Consider the following 24,728-nt stretch of genomic DNA (forward strand, 5'->3'; position numbering starts at 1 on the left):
AGAAGTAGATTTATTAGAACATCACACATTGTACAGGTATTTATAGAACACTGCCTCGTCCAAGTATCCTAATTAGCTCTGCACATGTTGGCTTGCACTTATTTCTGCACAGCCCTCCAGTAGTTGACTCCAGAAGACAGTGAATGATTTGGGGATACAAGTATGTTTTTAATCATGTAACTCCAGCACCTAACAGTGGGTATTTATTTCATATATTTGTAAATACTTGGTGAGTGAAAGGTTAATATTAGAGGCATCAATAAGATAGAATATTTTCTTTCTCAAAATATCTTTATTTTCTTCTGTCAAAGCCAGTGCTGTATATTAAAATATTGGAGAATTGAAATGTGAATTTGTTAAAGGTCATCAAGTGAGCAATAAGAAAGCAGGATTTAAGAAATAAAATGTCTAGGGACGCCTGGAGGGCTCAGTCAGTTGAGCGTCTGGCTATTGATTTCCACTCAGGTCATGATCCCAGGGTCATAGGATGGAGCTCTGTGTCAGGCTCTGCCCTGAGCATGGAGCCTGCTTGGGATTCGTTCGTTCTCTCTCTCTCTCTCTCTCTGTCTCTCTCTCTCACCCCTCCACCCCTCTCCCTGGTTTGTGCTCTCTCTTTCTCTCTCTAAAAATATAACAAAATAAAATAAAAACTATTAAGAAAAGAAAGAAATTGTCTATAAGGTAAAATTATTCCTTAGTAATTGTATTCTTCATTTAATTGATTCACACTAAATCTTCTCAACCAATGTATCTTCACATGTACTGAACAAAAATCCTGTTTAACATGAGTTTTTCCTAAAGCTGTAAGTTGTCTTTTCCATTTACTGTTCCTTATTTCTAAAAAAAATCCACAACATTTAATAATGCAAAATGATTTTTAATATCTAAAATATGTGTATTTAAGAGAAATAGTAGAGTATATACTAAGTATATTTTTCTGTTAGTATAAGACTCTAAAGTATATTGATAACTTGAAACTAAGAAATTAATTTTATTTTAAATCATCATTTCCACAACTAAATATATTGCACTATTTCTGATATTGGTTATTTGTTTCTAAATGAAGTTTTAAGTAAAACCACCTACAAATAACATGTAAATATAATAATGTAAACTATGTAAATTCATTTTTTAAGTAGTTATTTGCAAGAAAATGGGGAATAATTCAGCACACGGAAATCAGGTGATAAAGCATCTATATTCATAAATAAATTGAAATAATGAGAGACTTTAATTTCCTTTTGTGCATGTTCTTTGTAGGTAAAATAAAAATACATATGAAATTTGTAGCTTGTTTGAACATAGCCTGGGGCAATGATATTGCAATTAAATTTATGCTGGATTGCTGTGCAAACACCTCTAGGAATTTGTAATTTCTAATTAGAGATATGCTTAACTGTTAGGAATTTTGGAATAGTCACCCACTGGCCAGGTTTAAACCATGATGAACACCATGACCACTTAAGCAATTTGTAGTTCTCTTTACTGAAAAATGGCTTTCTGTATAGTAATTGAGATGATTATGGCCTCTTCAGCAGTAAAACTAGACCATGGTATCAGCAATTATATTTTTAATCACTTCTTTTTGTACTTATTTGTACTGGCTCTCACAATAAATTTGTGTAAAAATTGGGCTCAAATCACGTGTATACATTAAATCAGTCCACTTGTAGCACAGAAATAATATTTTTAAAATATATTTTCACTAAGTTAGTATTTGAACACAATATGATTGTCATAGGCATCTTTGGCAAATTTTATTATTCCAGTAGGCACTCTTTCAGTATATAGTATGTAAAAAAAACACGCTTGGCTTTAAAGAGTTTTCAGTCAGTCTAGTAAGTACAATACATATTTTCACGGTAAGTAGAATGCAGTATACACACGAGGGCACAGGAAGGGGCTCATCTGCAAGCCATGAAAAAAGGCTGAAGGAGAAACTAAACCTGCTGATGGCTTGACCTTAACTTCTAGCCTGCAAACTGAAAAGCTAAATTTCTGGTTTTTAAGCGTCCCAGTCTGTGATATTTCATTGTGGCATCCCTTGCAAAGGAATACACTTGCATATCGACTTTTCTTTTGTCACTTCTTTACTTTGCTCGTTGGCTTTCAGATCTTAATGTGAAAATTACTTTTTAAGGCTTCATGCTAAAAAGTATGAATGCTTTACTTTATATTTAGAAGAATTGTAGCATTAATTTTGATAATATAAAATGCTTTACAGTCTTCAACAAACCTTGAATTAAATGCCTTCTACCCCAAGGTATATAATTGTCTAATGCTGTAAGTAATACAGCTCTTGAGACACAGTTCTATTTTTCAAAATGTGTTATTCATTTTTACAGTGAATAACATATATGGAAAGTATATATATAAGACTTAGAAAAAACTGTTAGCCTTATCTCTAGGAGCTGGCTGTCTTATAAATTTTCTTCATCTAATGAATGATTTGATTAAATATCTTGATTTAAAAGATATATTATGGACAGGTAAAGAAGCTTTTCTTTGACAACAGTCTCATCCATGAACAAAAGATGGGTTTTCAGATTCTGGAAAATAACTGACCACCATTTAAAGGAAATAATTGTATTTCACTTTTGAAATGGTACCTTGTCACTTGCTCTCTTCTGTGTTCTCTCAGTAGCCATCTAAACTTAAGAATGCTTGAAGATGAGTTTGGAAATAAAAACTTGACTTTCCATCACAAACAAAAATAAAGATTTATTACTATGTTTCTCATTACTCTATCTCCTTCTTCAAGTGTCTACAATGTAATTACTTCAGCATAGTTAATAATGTTAAAATAAAACACAATGGAGACCAGGCTTGAAGATCCTCCAAGTGGACAAAACCACTTAAGCCATGTAAACAAAACTAAATCTAGCTTATTTCATAAACATAAATGAAATTTAGTTTACTTCTTATAAACGCCTCTGATAATCATAAAAGAAACATGCCATCCTCCTAAAAGTGGTTTAAGATAAACATTTTTAACCAATCCCTAACCTTTTAACCAATTCTTAATTATTCTTTTAAAGCTTATTTTGAGAGAGAGAGAGAGAGAGAGAGAGAGAGAGCATACGTGGAAGAGTGAGAGAGAGAGAGAGAGAGAGAATCCCAACTAGGCTACACACTGTCAGTGCAGAGCCCAATGTGGGGCTTGAACCCACAAACTGTGAAATGATGACCTGAGTCGAAGTCAGACACTTAACAGACTGAGCCAACCAGGTGCCCCCTGGTCATTTTTAACCAAACACACATTGTAAGAACCTGTTATTATTTAAACAATTTCCCCATTTTCACTTTATAAGCATCATGCCACTGAGCTTCCTATCAGTTTTGGATTGCAAGGCTCCCAGTCTGAGAACTGTTCTTAGGTGCCCAATAAAATGTAAAATGTAAAATGCTTTGACATTTGCCTTAACGTAAGCAATGATACAAAATTGAGTGCTTAGCGTATAAAAAGATTCATAAACAACTTTATTGACAACTATATAAACCAAATTGCATTTATATTTTATCATGTTCTTATAAGTTGACACACAGTTTAGAACTAATTTTTTAAATTTCTACCATTGAAAAAGACATGGCTTTCAAAATTTTTCATTTCAGTTTTGCTTGTTTCTTTTGTTTTAGTTTCCTTTGCTCACTGTATTACCATTTTTAGGAAAGCAGCATGACTGAGAGGGAAACATAGAAGACTCAAAATCAGGAATCTTGAATTTTAGACCCAGTGTTACCCTAACTGCTTAGTGTGACCTGATATAAGTCAAACACCCTCTCTGAACCTCAGTTACTTTGTCTATATACTATCTCAGTCTAGATGATCCCTGTTATGGACTGAATTATGTTCCACCAAAATTTATAGGCTGAAGTTCTATGCCCTATTTTCATTGTTTTTGGAGATAGGGCCTTTAGGGAGGTAATAAGGTTAAACAAGGATATGAGTATAGGATCATATAGGATTGGGGTCCTTGTGAGAAAAGGAAGAGACACTAGGAGTTTGTATACATAGAGAAAAGGCCATCTGCAAGCCAAGGAAAGAGGCCTCAGAAGAAACTAACCTTGCTAGCAACTTGATCTTGGACCTCTAACCTACAGAACTATGAGAAAATGAGTTTCAGTTGTTCAAGCCACCCAGTGTATGGTATTATTTTTTTATGTCAGCCCTAGCAGACTAATAAAGATCCTTGAAGTGTCTCTACTTATAAAAATACTCCTCTGTCCTCTGCATATCCTAAATCTGAGATCGTCTAGAGATAAACATATATAAACAGTTTACTACAAAGACTAAAAGGAATATTTTTGAAAAATACTAAAGAACATCTATTATTCACTTTAAAAATGTCTTTTTCAGAAGGTTCACATGTAATTTCATTTTAGTTGTGTTTTTTAATATTTCAAATTATAATCATATTTTATATCAAAAGTGTATTTTTTTCCTACATAATTGCATCTATATAATTTATCATATGGTCATAAAATTACAAACTAGCTTAGTGGAAATTTCCTTTGGAGCAAGATGGTTTCAAATTACTACAAGAGCAAGATAATTATTGATTCTAAGTTAAAAAGCATATACAGCACATTGAATGCAGACAAAAAAGCGAGAATCGATATTGTTGATTCTGAATAGAGCAATATAATTAGAGATATGAGCTTACAAAAGGAATAAATACTAAAGACATGATCATTTATCTCTGATTGGGAAGTAAGGTCTTGTGGGAACCTTATCAGCAGTATCACTCCCTCCTTTTCCTAAGATTTTCATTTAGTGGAACAAGAACCTGCAGGGAGTAAAATCGAAAGAACTTACTGTTTCAGCTTCCCCTTACTTAGGTAATGATGACCTAAGTAGAAAAATTAGAATGATTCAGCCCTGCAGCCATTAACATGTTCAGACTCTCACTTAGCCCAGATGGCTCTTGACTCTAATAGGAAGCCACAAGTTCAGGCAAGAGGTGGATTTTAAATGGTCTCAAGTGTCAGGAGAAGTTTGAATGAGACGGCTTTAAGTTGGAAGTAGCATAGAAAAAAAAAATACCATGTGATAAGAATTTTAACATATGAAATAAATCAAAACCCAAGACATTTTTAATTACCTGTGAAGTAGAAGATAGAGGGTTTTTAACTACTAGACGTATAAGGTAATAAATTTATGTGTATTATTACAAAAGTAAAATTATCCTAAATCCTTTAACTCATGTGAGAAGAAATGCCTATGTTTTCTACAATGTCAAATAAAATCAGTTATAGACTAGAGTTAAGTGATAATTCTTAATACATCTAGGAGCCCTGCCTGCAATTCAGTCTCATACAAAGGGATACTGACATCATATGTAAAATAATGGAAGGTAAAATATTTGTTAAAGAACCCTAATTTCTTATTTTATTTAAAATTAAATGTCAAGCTGGAAAATGTTTTAAACTCAGAGCCAGCACCTCTGCACAGTCATGATTAATGACAAATTCACTCACATGATAGCCTTCCCACTGAGCTAGTGAAGCATGGAAGCAAACTGCTGATTACACACCTGTACGGGCTTTTCACTCAACCTACGGGGTCCTGCTAGAATGCTTCATGATCATGACTGCTGTGATCATTACATCCTAAGAGAGGAAAAGTAGAGCAGCTAATGCTGGTAACACACCGGTTACTTCATTCTCATCTCTAGGAAGATCCTGTTTATAAAATTCTATTTGATTAAGTGTAGCATAGTTTCATTTTTATTATGGCAGCAAGATGAAGAAGATAAAGTCCTTGATAGTGTGACAAACATATAAAAGCAAAGGTAAGGCATCAAGATTGTTTCACATTCCTATTAACCTCAAAAAGTCTAAAGAACAATTGTGCGTGTGATTGCTGAAGTATATAGGTTTTAATTATAAGATGACTCTGTTAGATGTTTTAAACTTATACAGTCACATGTTTTATACTTACACCATGTACTGGCATCTGTCTCTTTTTAGGAAGAGACAGTGCTGCAGTAAAAGGGAGGGGACTGCTTACAGGAACAAAATAGGATGGAGACCTAGAAAACAAGGCAAATGGTAAGGGTGGAAAGAAATTAGAGGTGTAGGAGGAGATACACAAAAGGAAAATAAAATATTTATTATTCACAATAGAGAGGCATCTCATATGCAGTGCTTCTCATTTTTTAATGTTTATGAAATCATGATTTGAAAAATAATTTGGAAATTTGGACTCTGTTAAAAGAGTTTGGTGAAATTAACAGCAGACATATTTACAGGGAGGGGTTGACATCTCTAAAAGCAGTTACCGTATATTAGGGGATGACCATATACAGTGTGGTGTTCTAAGTTGATTTACATGTGCTAATTACTCATCTCTACAACCTTGGGAAATAGATAGGATTGTTATTATTGCTCTTAGATGAATTCTTTACATTCTGTTGTGCTGAAATAATGAAAAGGGCAGTAGGCATTAACCCACCCACCAGCTTTCATATATACACAATCATCTTTCTTACCCCTTTATATAGGTTAACTATCCACACTCATATAAAAATCAAATTCTTCTACATGTAACTAAGACTTTGCAGCAGCAATCCTGTCTTCTATCTTCTGTAGCCTCAACTTCTGTGCTATTGGATCATTTTCATTGGCATACAATCATTTTTTCTTTCTTTCTTTCTTTCTTTCTTTCTTTCTTTCTTTCTTTCTTTCTTCTTTCTTTCTTTCTTTCTTTCTTTCTTTCTTTCTTTCCTTCTTTCTTTCTTTCTTTCTTTCTTTCTTTCTTTCTTTCTTTCTTTCTTTCTTTCTTTCTTTCTTTCTTTCTTTCTTTCATTTTACTCCTATTACTTGGTAAGCTACTTTCCCATTTATTTGCTTCCCTTTGAAGCAAAGCTCAAACTCACAGTATCAAGTCCTTTGTATCCAATGTCTCTGAAGCCCATATTACCAGCTTCTAAACCCCACTCCACCAAAATATTCTTAAGTATCAGCAATAATCTCCATGTTGCTAAATTTATTGGCCATTTTATTTGGCTTTTGGGTATCATTTGCTGTGGTTGATCACTGTCTCCTCCCTGGTAGACTTTCTCACTTGGTTTTATCACACCCAGAAACTATCCCCAGAAAGGCAATATTTAAAGGTCATCTTTCCATCTTTTAAAGGATGATTCAGAACAGAACATATATTTTTCATGTAATACGAATAGAGTTTTGTAAGAATGTAGGTATTCAGGCCACATTTCAAATGTATAGCACCTAGCACAAGAGTATCAATGGGTACCATTTTTCATATGTCTCAATACTTAAAAATCATGAATCAATCTAAAAAATTGTTAAAATATATTCTGCATTTTTATTTTGCTTTATATGCTTCCCACCCAGCTTTACTGAGATAAAATGGACAAATTAAAATTATTTATTTTGAAAAAGTGCAATGTGAGGCTTTGATGTACATATACATTGTGAAATGATTGCTATAATCAAGCTAATTAACATATCCATCATCTCACAGTGTTAATCATTTTTGTGTATTGTGGATGTGTGGTGAGAATACTTAAGATCTACTCTCAGCAAATTTTAAGTATACTATACAGCATTATTAACTATAGTCATCATGCTGTACATTAGATATAAAAGTAACTCATAAGTGAGTGATTGTACCCTTGGATGTTGACTTATATGCCTCTATGAAAACAAAATTTCTTTTATTGATTTAGTTTTCTTTCCTAAATTGCTTTTGTTTTTTTTTTCTATAATGATCTTGACTTTTACTCATTCTCAATTATCAAAAGATTTATAGCAAGAGAAAATTTAATTGCATATCAAATCTTAAAATGTATGTTTTAATCCAAAACCAAGTTAGGGGCACCTGGGTGGCTCAGTCACTTAAGCATCCAAGTTCAGCTCAGGTCATGATCTCACAGTTCCTGAGGTCTAGCCCCTCCTCAGACTTTGCACTGAACTGATAATATGGAGCCTTTTTGGGATTCTCTGTCTCCCTCTTTCTCTGCCCCTCTCCACTTATGCTTGCCTGTACACGATGCTCTCTCTCTGTCTGTGTCTCTCTCAAAAATAAATAAATAAATAAATAAATAAATAAATAAATAAACAAACAAACAAACAAACAAACAAACTACTTAAAAAAACAAATTGAAGACAATGGAAAGCATTGGAAAAATAAAAGTATTTATATATATATCAAAATCTATTTTTATTATTTTCTGAAACACCCATTATTTATATTACATACTAAAACTAAAAAACCCCAAAAATTGTAAGTAATAAATGTGAGAATTTATTTATTTATTTATTTATTTATTTATTTATTTATTTATTTATTAATATTATCAAGTTAGCTAAATACAAAGTAGTCTTTGCTTCAGGAGTAGATTTTCATGATTCCTCACTTACATACAACACCCAATGCTCATCCCAACAAGTGCCCTCCTTAATGCCCATCAACCATTTAGCTCATCCCCCCACTTCTAGCAACCCTCTGTTTGTTTTCTGTATTTGAGTCTCTTAGAATTTGCCTCCCTGTCTGTTTTTATCTTATTTTTCCTTCATTTTCCCTATGGTCTTCTGTTAAGTTTCTCAAATTCCACATCTGAGCAAAATCATATGATATCTGTCTTTCTCTGACTGACTTATTTCACTTAGCTTGATACCCCCAGTTCCATCCACATTTTTGCAAATGGCAAGATTTCATTATTTTTCATCACTGAGTAGTATTCCATTGTGTATACATACTACCTCTTATTTATCCATTCATCAGTTAGTGCACATTTGTACTCTTTCCATAATTTGGCTATTGTTGCTAGAACTGCTATAAACATTAAGGCTCATGTGCCCCTTCAAATCAACATTCCTGTATCCTTTGGACAAATTCCTAGTAGTTCAATTGCTGGGTCACATGGTAGTTCTATTTTTAACCTTTTGAGGAAACCTCCATATTGTTTTCTAGAGTGGCTGCACCAGTTTGCATTCCGACTAACAATTCAAAAGTGTTCCTCTTTCTCCACATCCTCACCAACATCTGTTGTTGCCTGAGTTGTTAATTTTAGCCATCTTGACAGGTGTGAGGTGGTATCTTATTGTGGTTAGATTTGTATTTCCCTGATGATGAGTGATGTTGAACATCTTTTCATGTGTCTGTTTGCCATCTGGATGTCTTCTTTGGAAATTCATGATTTCTTCCCATTTCTTCACAGGATTATTTGTTTTTCCAGCATTGAGTTTGGTAAGTTCTTTATAGATTTTGGATTCTAACCCTTTATCCTATATGTCATTTGTAAATATCTTCTCCCATTCCAGCAGTTGCCTTTTAGTTTTGTTGATTATTTCCTTTGCTGTGCAGTAGCATTTTCTCTTGATGAGGTCCCAATAGTTCATTTTTGCTTTTATTTCCCTTGCCTTTGAAACCATGTCAAGTAAGAATTTGCTGTGTCTGAGGTTAGAGAGGTTGCTGCCTGTTTTCTCCTCTAGGATTTTGATGGTTTCCTGTTTCACATTTAGGTCTTTCATCTATTTTGAATTTGTTTTTGTGTACAATGTGAGAAAGTGGTCCAGTTTCATTTTTCTGCATGTTGCTGTCCAGTTCTCCCAGCACCATTTGCTAAAGAGACTGTCTTATTTTCATTGGATATTCTTTCCTGCTCTGTTAAAGGTTAGTTGGCCATATATTTGTGGGTCCATTTCTGGGTTCTCTAATCTATTCCATTGGCATGTGTCCATTTTTGTGTCAATATCATACTGTCGTGATGACTACAGTTTTGTAATACAGGTTAAGGTCAGAAATTGTGATACCTCCAGCTTTGGTTTTGTTTTTCAACATTACTTGTACTATATGGGATCTTTTGTGGTTCCAGACAAATTTTAAGATTCTTTGTTCTAGCTTTGTGAAGAATTCTGGTGCTACTTTGATTGGGATTGCATTGAATGTGTAGATTTCTTTGGGTAGTATCGACATTTTAACAATATTTGTTCTTCCAATCCATGAGCATGGAATGTTTTTCCATTTCTTTGTGTCTACTTCAATTTCTTTCATAAGCTTTCTATAGTTTTCAGTGTACAGATCTTTTACCTTTTTGGTTAGGTTTATTCCTACATATTTTATGGCTCTTGGTGCAGTTGTAAACAGGATCAATTCCTTGATATCTCTTTCTGTTGCTTCATTATTGGGATATAAAAATGCAACCGATTTCTGTACATTGATTTTATATCCTATGACTTTGCTGAATTCATGTATCAGTTCTAGCAGTTTTTTGGTAGAGTCTTTGGGGATATCCATGCAGAGTATCATGTCATATGAGAAGAGTGAAAGTTTGACTTCTTCATTGCCAATTTGGATGCCTTTTATTTATTTATTTTTGTTGTCGTTGCCTGATTGCTGAGGCTAAGACTTCCGACACTATGTTAAACAACAGTGGTAAGAGTGGACATCCCTGTCGTTACCTTGTTCTCAGGAGTAAAGCTCTCAGTTTTCTCCCTTGAGGATGGTATTAGAGGTGGGCCTTTCATATATGGTTTTTATGATGTTAAGGTATGTTTCTTTTATCCCAACTTTTTTGAGGGTTTTTTTAAGAAAGGATGCTGTATTTTGTCAAATGCTTTTTCTGCATCTATCGACAGGATCATGTGGTTCTTATCCTTTCTTCTTTTTTTTTTTTTTTTAATTTTTTTTTTCAACGTTTATTTATTTTTGGGACAGAGAGAGACAGAGCATGAACAGGCGCGGGGCAGAGAGAGAGGGAGACACAGAATCGGAAACAGGCTCCAGGCTCTGAGCCATCAGCCCAGAGCCCGACGCGGGGCTCGAACTCACGGACCGCGAGATCGTGACCTGGCTGAAGTCGGACGCTTAACCGACTGCGCCACCCAGGCGCCCCTATCCTTTCTTCTATTAATATGATGTATCACTTTGATTGATGTACAAATATTGAAGCAGCCCTATAGCCCAGGATTGAATCCCACTTGATCATGGTAAATAATTATTTTGATATGATGTTGAATTAGATTTGCTAGTATCTTGTTGAGAAGTTTTGCATTCACATTCATCAGGGATACTGGCCTGTAATTCTCTTTTTTAGTGGGATCTTTGGTTTAGGAATCAAGGTAATACTGGCTTCATAGAATGAGTTTGGAAGCTTTGCTTCTGTTTCTATTTTTTGGAACAGTTTGAGAAGAATAGGTATTAACTCTGCGTTAAATGTCTGGTAGAATTCCCTGAGAAGTCATATGGCTCAGGACTCCTATTTGTTGGGAGATTTTTGATAATTTATTCAATTTTTCCCTGGTAATGGGTCTGTTCAAATTGTCTATTTCTTCCCATTTGAGTTTTGGTAGTGTGTCAGTGTCTAGGAATTGTCCATTTCTTCCAAGTTGTCCAGTTTGTTGGCATATAATTTTTCATAGTATTCTCTAATAATTGTTTGTATTTCTGTGGTGGTGGTTGTGATCTCTCCTCTTTCATTTGTGATTTTAACTATTTAAGTCCTCTCTTCTTTTTGTGAAGTCTGGCTAGGGGGTTATCAATTCTGTTTATTCTTTCAAAAAACCAACTCATATTCATTGATCTGTTCTACTGCTTTTTTGGATTCTATACTTTTTATTTCTGCTCTCATCTTTATTATTTCTTTTCTTCTGCTGACTTTGGGCTTTCTCTGCTGCTGCATTTCTAGTTCCTTTAGGTGTGACATTTGGTTCTGTATTTGGTACCTTTCTTGCTTCTTGAGATAGGCCTAATTGCAATATATTTTCCTCTTAGGACTGCTTTTGCTGCATCCCGAGGACTGTCATGGTTTCATTTTCATTTGCTTCCATATATCTTTTAATTTCTTCTTTAGTAGGATGTTCTTTAACTTCCATGTGTTTGGGAGCTTTCCAATTTTTATCTTGTGGTTGATTTCAGGTTTTATAGCATTATATTCTGAAAATATGCATGATATAAACTCAATCCTTTTATTTTCTTTGAGGGCTGCTTTGTGACCCAGTATGTGATCTGTTTTGGAGAATGTTCCGTGTGCACCCAAGAAAAGTTCTGAATATATCTGTTAAGTCCATCTGGTCCAATGTGTCATTCAGAGCCTTTGTTTCCTTATTGATTTTCTGCCTGGATTATCTGTCCATTGTTGTAAATGGTGTATCAAAGTCCCCTACAATCATGGTATTATTATGTCTACATTATTTATGTTTGTGATTAATTGATTTATGTATTTGGGTTCTATCATATTGGGGACATACACATTTATAATTGTTAGCTTTTCTTGATGGATAGACCCATTAATTATGATGTAATGCCCTTCTTCATCTCTTCTTACAGTCTTTGTTTTAAAATCTAGTTTGTCTGAGGGCACCTGGGTAGCTCAGTGGGTTAAGTGTCTGACTTCAATTCAGGTCATGATCTTGCAGTTCATGAATTTGAGCCTCATAACGGACTCTGCTGACAGCTCAGAGCCTGGAGCCTTTTCGGATTCTGTCTCCCTCTCTGCTCCTCCCTGCTTCTCTCTCTCTCTCTCTCTCAAAAATAAATAAACATTCAAAAAATAAAAAAATAAAATCTAGTTTGTCTGATATAAGTGTAGCTAATTCTTTTGACTTCCAGCAGCATGATAGATGGTTCTCCATCCCCTTACTTTCAGTCTGCAGGTGTCCTCCAGTCTAAAATGAGTCTCTTATAAGTAGCATATAGATGGATCTTGTTTTTTGTTTTTTTTTTTTTATCCATTCTAATACCCTATATCTTTTGATTGGGGTAATCATTCAGAGTGATTATTAAAAGATATGGATGTAGTGTCATTGTGTTATCTGTAGGTTTCATGCTTGTGGTGATGTCTCTGGTCCTTTGTAGTCTTTGTTGCTTTCCACTCACAGAATCCCCCTTAGGATCTCCTGTAGGCTGGTTTAGTAGTAATGAGCTCCTTTAGTTTTGTTTGGGAAAACCTTTATCTCTCCTTCTATTCTGAATGACAGCCATGGTGGATAAAGGATTCTCGGCTGCATATTTTTCCTACTCAGCACGTTAAATATTTTCTGCCACTCCCTTTTGGCCTGCCAAGTTTCAGTGCACAGGTCTGCTACTACCCTTATGTGTGTACACTTGTTGGTTAAGACCCATTTGTTTCCAGGTGCTTTCAGAATTCTCCTTGTATTTTGCCAATTTCACTATAATATATAATGGTGTTGACCTATTTTTGTTGATGTTAAAGGGAGTTCTCTGTGCCTCTTAAACTTGGATGCCTGTTTCCTTCCCCAGATTAGGGAAGTTCTCCAATATAATTTGTTCAAATAAACTTTCTGCCCCTTTCTCTCTCTCTCTCTCTCTCTCTCTCTGTCTCTCTCTCTGTCTCTCTCTCTCTCTCTCTTTTTTTTTTTTTTTTTTCTTCTTCTTCTTCTTCTTCTTCTTCTTCTTCTTCTTCTCCCAGAACTCCTATAATATGGATATTATTTTATTTCATTGAATCACTTAGGTCTCTAATTCTCCCCTTGTGGTCTAATAATTTTCTTTTCTTCTTTTTTTCAGCTTCATCGTTTTCCATAAGTTTATCTTCTATTTTACCTATTCTCTCCTCTGCCTCTTCCATCATTGCTGTCACTGTATCTAGTTTATTTTGCATCTCATTTATAGCATTTCTTAATTCATCATGACTATGTCTTGGGTCTTTGATCTCTGCAGCAATAGATTCTCTGCTGTCTTCTATGCTTTTTTCAAGCTGGCTATTTGTCTTATGACTATTATTCTGAATTATTGTTTATATATATTGTTTATGTCTGTTTTGAGCAATTCTCTGGCTGTCATTTCTTCCTGAAATTTCTTTTGAGGATAATTCTTTCATTTTGTCATTTTCGCTAGGTTTCTGTCTTTTATGTGTTTTAAAACTTGTTATGTGTCCTGCACCTGTGAGTACTATTATATTAAAAGGGGTCATACATTGTACAGGGCCTAGCATTTCAGGAAGTGTTTTGGGAACGTCTTGGATGAACTCTGTTGTTGTGTGTTTGGCTGCTCTATTCCACTGGTCAATCTTCTCTAAAGCTCCTCCTTATTCATATTGGTGGATTGTATAGACCTTCCAACAGGGATGCTTTGATTTGTTTGTTGAAGTAACCCTGGAAAAAAGGAAAGGGCAGGGGACCTAATCCCATACATAGAGAAAAATGAAAGGGGCAAAAAAAGACCAAACAAAGAATCAAAGAAACTACAAGGCTAAATCCAGAGAGAGAGAAAGGAAAATAAGAAAAGGTGTAAAAAGAATGGAGTAAAAATGCCTGATTAAACAGATAAACAAAGCAGAGAAAGAAAGTATATAATAAGAATTGACCAAAAGTCAAATCAGAAACTATGAGCCTGTTTCCAAAGGGGGGGGGGGGGCAGCAGGGAAGAAAAAGGCAGAATGAAAAAGAAGAAAAATAGAAGAGAATGAAAGAAAAAAAAGAGGGGAAAAAAAAGAAACAGACTCACATACAAAACCAGAGGACAGTAGTCTATTGGTACCTGGGACCAGTGGCTGTGCTGGTCTGGAGGAGAGGCAATCTGGTTCACTCAGTGTCAGTCCTGCTGCAGTAGATAAGCAGTTGCGAGGCACAGAGGGGCAGGGTTTGGTGTAAGCAGATCCTCCCTCCACTGGGGGCCTCTGTCCTGTTCCCTGAAGCCCCACTGTGTTGGTGATGGGGACAAAAATGGCAACACCCCACTCTCTCCTTCACAGACCGGGTATCCCAAACCACAGTGGTCAGCCTTTCCTGCTCCACAGTTTCCCTGTTCCTCCTAAGCCCTCGGCTGGGATTCAAAACCCAATGTCTTAAAGGATCTTGCACCATGCAGATCCGGTTCTGGGGTAGCCCACTCCACCCTGCTGAGAAAGGGCCTTTAGCTGGTGCCTGCAGGGTCTTTTGCCCTTGGGGGGTGGGGCAGTATCTAGAATATACATTATACTCTCGCATACATGCACCTCTGTCCAGCCAAGCTGTCTCCTTCCACTTGTGGAGACTTTTCTGTCACTCCGCAGATTGATTTATTGGGTGTTCCAAGTGTTCTGACCTCAATACAGCCGTGTTTGGGGGACTAGAGAAATCCCATGCCCCCTTCTTCCCTGCTATCTTGACTCCTCCATCCAGCCTTCATACTTAAATGGTTTCCAAAAGCCACTTTATTAACTTAACAAAAGACACTTTTTATTGCTCTCATCACATAGAAAATTACAAAGGTCTTAAGATCTCTGTGCCAGGAACTCTGTATTTTCCTCTACACCTTCTTCCTCTCATCTCCCAAAGAACAAACAGTGTCTGTGAACGAGTATAATGATCTTTAGAGAGGAAGCCGCTCTCCTGGAAACTCAAGGCCAGCGCTGCAAAATCAGCTGGCAGAACTAGAATCCTGTGCTGCTCTGCCTTTGTAACTCAGGAACAGCCCTAGGAAGGAGAGGCCCAGGGCAAGGGTGCAGAGCTTGCAAGTCCCCCTCCAGGCACATACACAGCTCCCTCTGCCCCTCCGTGCTACATGGAAATGAAAATTTAAGCCAAATACTATATGAGGCTGGAATTTTAATTTGGGAGTAGAAATTAAATAAGTAGTGATAATGTTTAAAAATATCCAGTATCCAATTTTGTCCATTGCCTTGTATACATAGTAAATTATTAATTTTCACACATATTATGACTAGACCTCCATTTGTACAAGTATAAGAATGATTCAAGTTGGCTGATATTACAAACTTTTCCTCGGTCATGATGTGCAACTCCTGCAAATGTCATGCTAATTCATGACTTCTTTAAAAACTACAAATTGAGTCATGAACAGAAAGAAACAAAAAGATTATGTCTATTGTTGAGAAACAATACTTTATTATGCAAGAAATTATTGCATTCTTGCTAAGAAGGATTTGACAAATTAATTATTTTGTCTTTTCATTTACTGAATTCTGCTGCTCAAATTATCCCTCCCTACATGCCAGACTCTTGTCGGTTTCAACATCAGCAAAGACACAAGTCACAAACTATCCCAGGAATTGAACCCACTCACTCTGTTTTCCGAGTATATAAGACAAGAGATGTTGAGAGGAGTACTACAGAGACTGAGAGGTATTAGACACAAAGAGGATGTTTAGGATTACAGGTAGTATTGTGCCAGTTTTGAGTACCAGATCAGAGGCAACAAATGTTTATTTTTTTTAAGTTTATATATTTTGAGAGAGAGAGAGCACAGAGCAGGGGCAGAGAGAGAGGGAGAAAATGAGAATCCCAAGCAGGCTCCACACTGTCAGCATGGAGCCCAAATTCACAAACTATGAGATCATGACCTAAGCAGACATCACGAGTTGGATGCTTAACTGGCTGAGCCACCCAGGCACCCCCAAATTTCTGTATATTCTTTCTTTAATAAATTCATTTTTCATATGTTTGCCATATTCAAAGCCCCCTGAAAAGGGCATTGTAAGGGAATTTTGTGTATGCATTCATGGCATAATTTTATGAGTTATTATTAGTTATTCCATTAGGGTTATTATTATTATGTCACCAATGCATCAAGCATGACGATGATATGCATCACTGATTTACCAACTATATGTTATAAAGACTCCCATAGATGAGACTGTCTCAGAGGAAAACAGAACAAATTAGGATGTGGACATTCACTCCCAGTTAATAGAAAACAGCTGTGACATTTTCTGATTTAGAGAAGGGATTTTTTTAACTCAGATTTTTTGTTTGCTTGTTTGTTTGTTTATATTGTGGATCCAAAAATCTGGAAAACCATTGGAATACATCATAGAACCAATTTGAAAAAAAGCAAAAAACAAAAAAACTTGAGATTTGTAGGCTGAAATGCATCAGAAAATGTCAACTATATATTCATATTGTTTATATTATGAGTGTTTTAAATATTGCATTTAAACTACTTTAAGATTTTTAATAATAGATACTTTGTCATATGGCAGGATTTGGACTTATAAATTTTAATCATAGTTTTAATAGATAGCATAAACTATTATTTAATTTCTTATCTCTCAAACCAGCCACATCTTCCTGAGCTCTTTGAATTGAATTGACATTTGAATCTCAATACAAACTTTAATTTCTCGGCTATTTCCATTATTCTTTGCTTTCATAGAGCAAAAGTTTAAAATGTAGGGAAAGGAACAAAGTATGAATCAACTGAAATTTGTTTAAGGCAAAAAAAAAACCAATGTGTTTCCTATTCGTATGAGAAGCTGTCAGAAACCAAAGGAGATGCTTAGCTTTTATTGTTTAACTTTAAATTATAGATCCTCAAAAGACTTATTTAAATCTGAAATAAACTTAGCAGATCTAAATAACTGCTTCTAAAAATTGAGGTAACATTGTGAATGGCATACATGGGTGCCATAACAGCAGGACTTACTTAGACAAAGCACAAATGCTTGAAAGAGCATTTAGCTAATAATTGTCTAGTTAATTTGGAAACATAAATCTATTGATCAAGAAATAAAATATTTCATATAAATTATTATAGCATTTTTTTTGCTAGAGTAAGATTTGAGAATCTAGTTGAAAAAGGTCAAAAGGGGGGAAAATGGGCCTTGTGGAAAAAGATTATCGCTAAGTATATAACCTTGGGGGAACCTGGGTGGCTCAGTCATTTGAGTGGTTGAACCACCGACTTTAGCTCAGGTCATGATCTCGCAGTTGAGCCCCACATTGGTTCACTGCTGTCAGCCACTTCTGATCCTCTGTACCCCTCTCTCTGCTCCTCCCCTGCTTGTGCTTTCTCAAAAATAAATACACATTTGAAAAAAAAAGAATATAACTTTGGACTGTTTTTTTTTTTTAATGTTTATTTTTGAGAGAGAGAGGGCAGGGAACAGAGAGAGAGAGAGAGACAGAATTCGAAGCAGTTTCCAGCCTCCAACCTGCTAGCACATAGCCCTATGCGGGGCTCGAACTCACAAGCCTTGACATCATGACCTGAGCAGAAGTTTGACACTCAACTGACTGAGCCACCCAGGCACTCCTGGACTGTTTTATAAGAAATCTTCTTTTACTGAGTTTGATTTCTTTATATATTTTGGATATTAATTTCTTGCCTTATGTATGGTTTACAAATATTTAATCCAATTCCATAGGCTATCTTCTCAATTTCTTATTATTTCTTTTGCTATGCAAATACTTTTTAGTTTAATGTAGTCCCACTTGTTGATTTTTGCTTATGTTGCTTGTGCTTTTGGTGTCATATATAAAAAATTCATTGCCAAAACCAATATCAAGGAGTTTTCTTTCCTACATTTGCTGCTAGCAGTTTTATGGTGGTAGGTCTATGTTTACATCTTTGATCCATTTTGAGTTAATTTTTGTGAGTTATGTAACATGGGAGTCCAATTTCATTTTTCTACCTGTGGTTACCCAGTTTTTCCAGGGCCATTTGTTGAAGAGACTGTCTTTTCCCAGTGAGTGTTCTTGGTTATCTTGTCAAATATTAGTTGACCATAAATATAGGGGTTTATTTCTGAGCTTTCTGTTCTATTCCATTGATCTATCTATCTGTTTTATTCCAGTACCATACTGTTGTAATTACTTTGGCTTTGTAGTGTAGGTTAAAATCAGCAAGTATGATGCCTCTGGGATTGTTTTTTTCTCAGAATTGCTTTGGCAATATCTATCTCAATTAGAAATCTTGTAACATGTAGGAAAAGCAGATATAATTACTCTTCCTTTTTAAAAATTTTTAAAAATTTTTACAAATAAGGCCATTTTATGATAAGTATGAAAGAGCTTTGTCAAAATAGTATATGTTTTCACTCTTATGTGGATCCTGAGAAACTTAACAGGAACCCATGGGGGAGGGGAAGGAAAAAAAAAAGAGAGGTTAGAGTGGGAGAGAGCCAAAGCATAAGAGACTCTTAAAAAATGAGAACAAACTGAGGGCTGATGGTGGGTGGGAGGGAGGGGAGGGTGGGTGATGGGTATTGAAGAGGGCATCTTTTGGGATGAGCACTGGGTGTTGTATGGAAACCAATTTGACAATAAATTTAATATATTTAAAAAAATAGTATTCTAATAATTGTGTGCAGTCTTGGGTACCTGTCACTTCAGCTTATTCTTTAGTCTTCTGTATGGATAAATGGGCTGATATGTAAACCTTCTTAAAGGGTATTCAACATTAGGATGTTTTGCTTTGCTTTGCTTTGTAACTCTTGGGGTGGTTGTGTACTGCTTTCCCAGCCATATATGAACTGTGGATAGGTTGAGATGCTGAGACATTCCCCTGATTTATTCACTCTGCTTAACACAAGGAATCTTCTGAGGTACCCTCACCAGCAGCTCCAATGTTCCACACACAATATAGTAGGAAGAAGCCTACATACACTATTTTAACCCATTCAAGCTGCTATAACAAAATATCATTGAATGGATAGCTTAGAAACAACAACAAAAAAAATATTTCTCACAGTTGGGAAAACCTGGAAGTCCAAGATCAGAGCTCTGGCAAGATTTAGTATCTGGGAGGAATCTGCTCCCTAGATAGCCATATCTTCACTATAACCTCACATAGAGGAAGGGGTAAGCTAGCTCTCTGGGGCCTCCTTTATAAAGGCACTAATCCCAATGATTTCAGGGGTAGATTCCTTAGTGCCCCTTACCCATTTAGCCCATCCCCTCTCTGACAACCCCTCCAGTAACCTTCAGTTTGTTCTCCATATTTATGAGTCTCTTCTGTTTTGTCCCCCTCCCTGTTTTTATATTATTTTTGTTTCCCTTCCCTTATGTTCATCTGTTTTGTCTCTTAAAGTACTCATATGAGTGAAGTCATATGGTTTTTGGCTTTCTCTGACTGACTAATTTCACTTAGCCTGATACCCTCCAGTTCCATCCACGTAGTTGCAAATGGCAAGATTTCATTCTTTTTGATTGCCGAGTATTACTCCATTGTATATATATATACCACATTGTCTTTATCCATTCATCCATCGATGGACATTTGGGCTCCTTCCATACTTTGGCTATTGTTGATAGTGTTGCTGTAAACATGGGGGTGCTGCATAAGTCCCTTCAAAACAGCACACCTGTATCCTGTGGATAAATGCCTAGTAGTGCAATTGCTGGGTCATAGGGTAGTTCTATTTTTAGTTTTGTCAGGAACCTCCATACTGTTTTCCAGAGTGGCTGCACCAGCCTGCATCTCCACCAAAAATGCAAGAGAGATCCTTTCTCCGCATCCTCAGCAACATCTGTTGTTGCCTAATTTAATGTTAGCCATTCTGACAGGTGTCAGGTGGTATCTCATTGTGGTTTTGATTTGTATTTCCCTGATGATGAGTGATGTCAAGCATTTTTTCATGTGTCAGTTGGCCATCTGGATGTCTTCTTTGGAGAAGTGTCTATTCATGTCTTTTGCCTATTTCTTCACTGGATGATTTGTTTTTTGGGTGTTGAGTTTGATAAGTTCTTTATAGATTTTGGATACTAACGCTTTATCTGATATGTCGTTTGCAGATGTCTTCTTCCATTCTGTGGATTGCCTTTTAGTTTTGCTGATTGTTTCCTTCGCTGTGCAGAAGCTTTTTATTTTGATGAGGTCTCAATAGTTCATTTTTGCCTTTGTTTCCCTTGCCTCCGGAGATGTGTTGAGTAAGAAGTTGCTGCAGCCAAGATCAAAGAGGTTTTTGCCTGCTTTCTCCTCGAGGATTTTGATGGCTTCCTGTCTTATGTTTAGGTCTTTCATCCATTTTGAGTTTATTTTTGTGTATGGTGTAAGAAAGTGGTCCAGGTTCATTCTTCTGCATGTCGCTGTCCAGTTTTCCCAGCACCGCTTGCTGAAGAGACTGTCTTTATTCCATTGGATATTCTTTCCTGCTTTGTCAAAGATTAGTTGGCCAAAGTTTGTGGGTCCATTTCTGTATTCTCTATTGCACTATATGCTAACTAATTTGGATGTAAATTTGAAAAAATAAAAAATTAAAAAAATATATGAAAGAAAAAAAAATAAAGGCACTAATCCCAATCATGAGAGTTTCTCCAATGACCTAATCACCTCTAAAAGGCCCACCTCCTAATACTATCACACTGAGGTAGGATTTTAACATATGAATTTGGAGGGGAACAAACATTCAATCTGTAGCATGTACTATTAAAGCATGGTATATGAGCATTTTTAGCTACCTGTAATATCAAAATTTGAGCTGAAGAATTTATAAATAAAGCTACTGAGCCCTCTGACATGAAGTAGTATGAGGAAATAAGTACTCCATATTTTTTCAGTCCAAGAACAGAGCCCAGGATGGCACACGAGACTAGAAAATCAACAGTCCCTGGTTCACAGGACCTAAGGATGGAGGGAATGGGTGCTCTGTCCCCTGCCAGTGCCCCTTTCCAAATCTGGCCAGTTCCCACTTTTCTTTCTGTAAAGTTAGTGCTCTATCATTGGAAACACTTTTGTCTGTGTGAGAATTATTAGAGAATATGAGAGTGTAATGAACTTGACTATATTGAAATATTTGTCTTCACATTTCTATCAAGATTTCTGAAAGATGGTAAAGCTGACTTCTGACTCTGTGCTTACCTAAATAGTAAAGCAAGGAGCTCAGTAGTTCCCTCTGCCGATCTCCCAGCTTCTGTCCATGGAACCTCCTGATAATCAACCGTGCCATCCTCAGTTTTTAAAGAATTGATTATACAATTTGTGACTACCCAGATGTTTTGCTTATACATTTTCTTTTCTTGAGCATTTTTCTCCTTACTATTTTTTTTGTACATAGTAAAATAATACAATAAATACTGTTGTCTGGCTGAAAAAAAAATAAGGAGCCCCTTTTATGTGTACTAGTCTCGAATTACAGTGTCCCACACAGAAGTTAATGGAGAGAGACTTAAGTTTACCAATGACAAATGGAATGATTTGTTCTCTACAATCTATCAGATATTCTGGTATGCCAAGAGAATGGTTTAGGGATTAGCTTCTCTCAAGGGTGCCCTCTTAAGGATTTATGACATAAAGGCAACACTCTTTATGCCCCAGTAAGTATGGCTTCCTTTATAATCAGAGTCAGCTTTACATATCATAAATGCAAGTTAGCATACAAAAGCAATAGAGTAATTTAAAAGAGAACTACAAAGTTTAATCAGTTAATAATATCTTTTGTAAGTAAGGGTGCTAGACAGTAGTAGCATGTTTCCACTTGCTCATTTAAACTATGTTATTTAATAATAATATGAATATTTCACATGGCTTTCCCTCTACTCCTGTGAGTTAAGTTTAGTCAATATATTCATTGTTTAATATCATCTCAAAAGCATATAGCTTTGTTTTGATTAATTAATTTACTATGCATATGGGAAACATTTAAGTGTTTTTAATTTGAATGGATGCAATTAAAAAACAACCCATCTTATTATGCAAAGGTTGCAAGAATTATTCATTGAACATCTGTATAACTATCTGTATATTCACCAGTTCTAATCATTTTGCCACATGTACTATATCCTCTACTTTTCTCCCTCCCTCCATCTGTCTGATATTTTTCTCTTTGACTGAACCACTTGAGATCAAGGTACAGGCAGCATGATCTATTATTTCTTAATAATTCAGCATGTATCTCCTAAGAACAAGAACATTCTTTCATATGTTCATTGTACAATTAACATATTCAGGAAACTGAATGCTGATGTAATTATACCTGATCCAACATCTATACTTCAATTTTGCCAGTTATCCCAAAAATGTCCTTTAAGGAAATTTTTCAGTTGAGGCTCCAATCTAGGATAACACATTTCCTTTACTTGCATGTCTTCTTAGCCATCTTTACCCATGTGAACAGTCCCTCAGCTTTCCTTTGTATCTCATAATACTGACAGTTTTAGAAGAGCATATGGATTGTTCTTATTGCTTCCTCATAATTAGATTAGACTAATGCATTTTTGTCAAGAATTCCATAAGTAATATTGTGTCCTACCAAGTACAAACCATCTGGGGGCATAATGTCAATATGTCCCATTCTTTGTATGCTTACTTGAAATACTCAGTTGTTATTTCTCAAATCAATACATTAATACATAAATAGTGAGTTTGGAGATGTTTTGAGACTATGTAAATATACTGTTCCCCATCAAAATTTAACAATTGGTTTTAGCATTCATAGGTAATTCTCTTCTGAATCCAGAACTCAAATTGTCACATGGAGATTTTTTAAATCAATTATTGTCATACCTGCTTTTTATTTATTTATTATTTTACTTACTTATAATTACTATGGACTCATTAGGCCATTGTGGATTATAAACCATTGTATTTACTTTACTGTTTCATGCAAAAACTGTCCAAAATTGGCCAGTGGGGGCAACTTCAAACTGGCTATGGCCTCTTCTCCTTCTCCTTCTCCTTCTCCTTCTCCTTCTCCTTCTCCTTCTCCTTCTCCTTCTCCTTCTCCCCCTCTCCTTCTCCTTCTCCTTCTCCCCCTCTCCTTCTCCTCCCCCACCACCACCTCCTCCTCCTCCTCCTCTTCTCCCTCCTCCCCCTCCTCCTCCTCCTACTCCTTCCCCCTTCCCTCCTCCTTCCCCTCCCCTCTCCCTCCCAACCTCCTCCTCCCACTGTTCCTTCCCCTCCCCTTCTCCTTTTTCTCTTCCTCCTCCTCAGTCATTGTCTTCTTCTTTTATCTTCTGTATTCTTTCTTCTTCTTCTTCATTTTAGTACTTTCTTACTTTCTAGCATTAAAGATGTTCCAGGCTTATTTTATTCACATTGCCACAGCCTTGGAATCACCAATTTCTCCAAAAATCCTTGTTTCTTTAAGTGAGGAATGGTTTTGAAAATCAAGATATGATTGCTCGATGCATTTATTCCTACTGGGTTGCAATTGCAATTGAATTCTTTTAACAAAGAAAACTATAGATAAGTAAGTTAGTAGGAACATAGATTTTATATATTTATTCAGGAGTTTAGACTGATATCTTTAATCCCACATCAACAACACAAGATTCATCTTTGCCTTACCCCTCCCATTCCATACTTATATCACTCCTCCCACAACATGAACATTGGTTTCTCATAATCTCAATGTATTTACTTATTTGCTTAGTTCAACAATATGTATAACCTTACTGTACAGGAAAAAATTGACATGGTATGCTTAAACTACTATCCTTGAAAGGACCTGCTTGCAAGTTTAGCTCTTGGCTAACTCTGGGAAATTGGACTTTGGATAGTTCCCATACCCCTAACTGATAAGAGTTTCTCACTATGCCTAAAGTGTTTGTGCAAGCAATATGGTTAATACTGAAAACCTGCTTTCCTTCTCAGGATCTGTAATTTTTGTACATGCCAGACAAATGCTGCCTATATGGCCAGACCTAATAGTAAAAAGCATAGGAAATGATTCTGTATGTGCTTCACTGGTTGGCAACATTTCATATGTATTTTCATAACTCCTTGCTTGAGAAATTAAGTATGTCATGTGTGATTCCGTGGAAGAAGACCCTTGGGAGATTGCTTCTGGTTTCCCTAGACTTCACTCCATTTGACTTTACTCTTTGTTGATTTTGTTCTCTATCCTTTCACTGTAATAAATCATAGTCACGAGTACAACTATATGCTGAATACTCTGAGTTCCCCTTAGAGAATCAATGAACCTAGGGATAGCCTTGGGGACTTCCAACACAGTATAAACAGAAAATCTGTAAGTGAAGTTAAAAACATATATAATTCTTTTGGTCTTTAACTTAGGTGTATAATCAGAAACTTTTTTTTTCTTTCCAATTTTTATTTTGAAACTATTATAGATTTACAC

The sequence above is a fragment of the Puma concolor genome, chromosome C1 (genome assembly GCF_028749965.1).
Source record: "Puma concolor isolate L17-30 chromosome C1, mPumCon1.1.hap2, whole genome shotgun sequence".
NCBI lineage: Eukaryota > Metazoa > Chordata > Mammalia > Carnivora > Felidae > Puma > Puma concolor.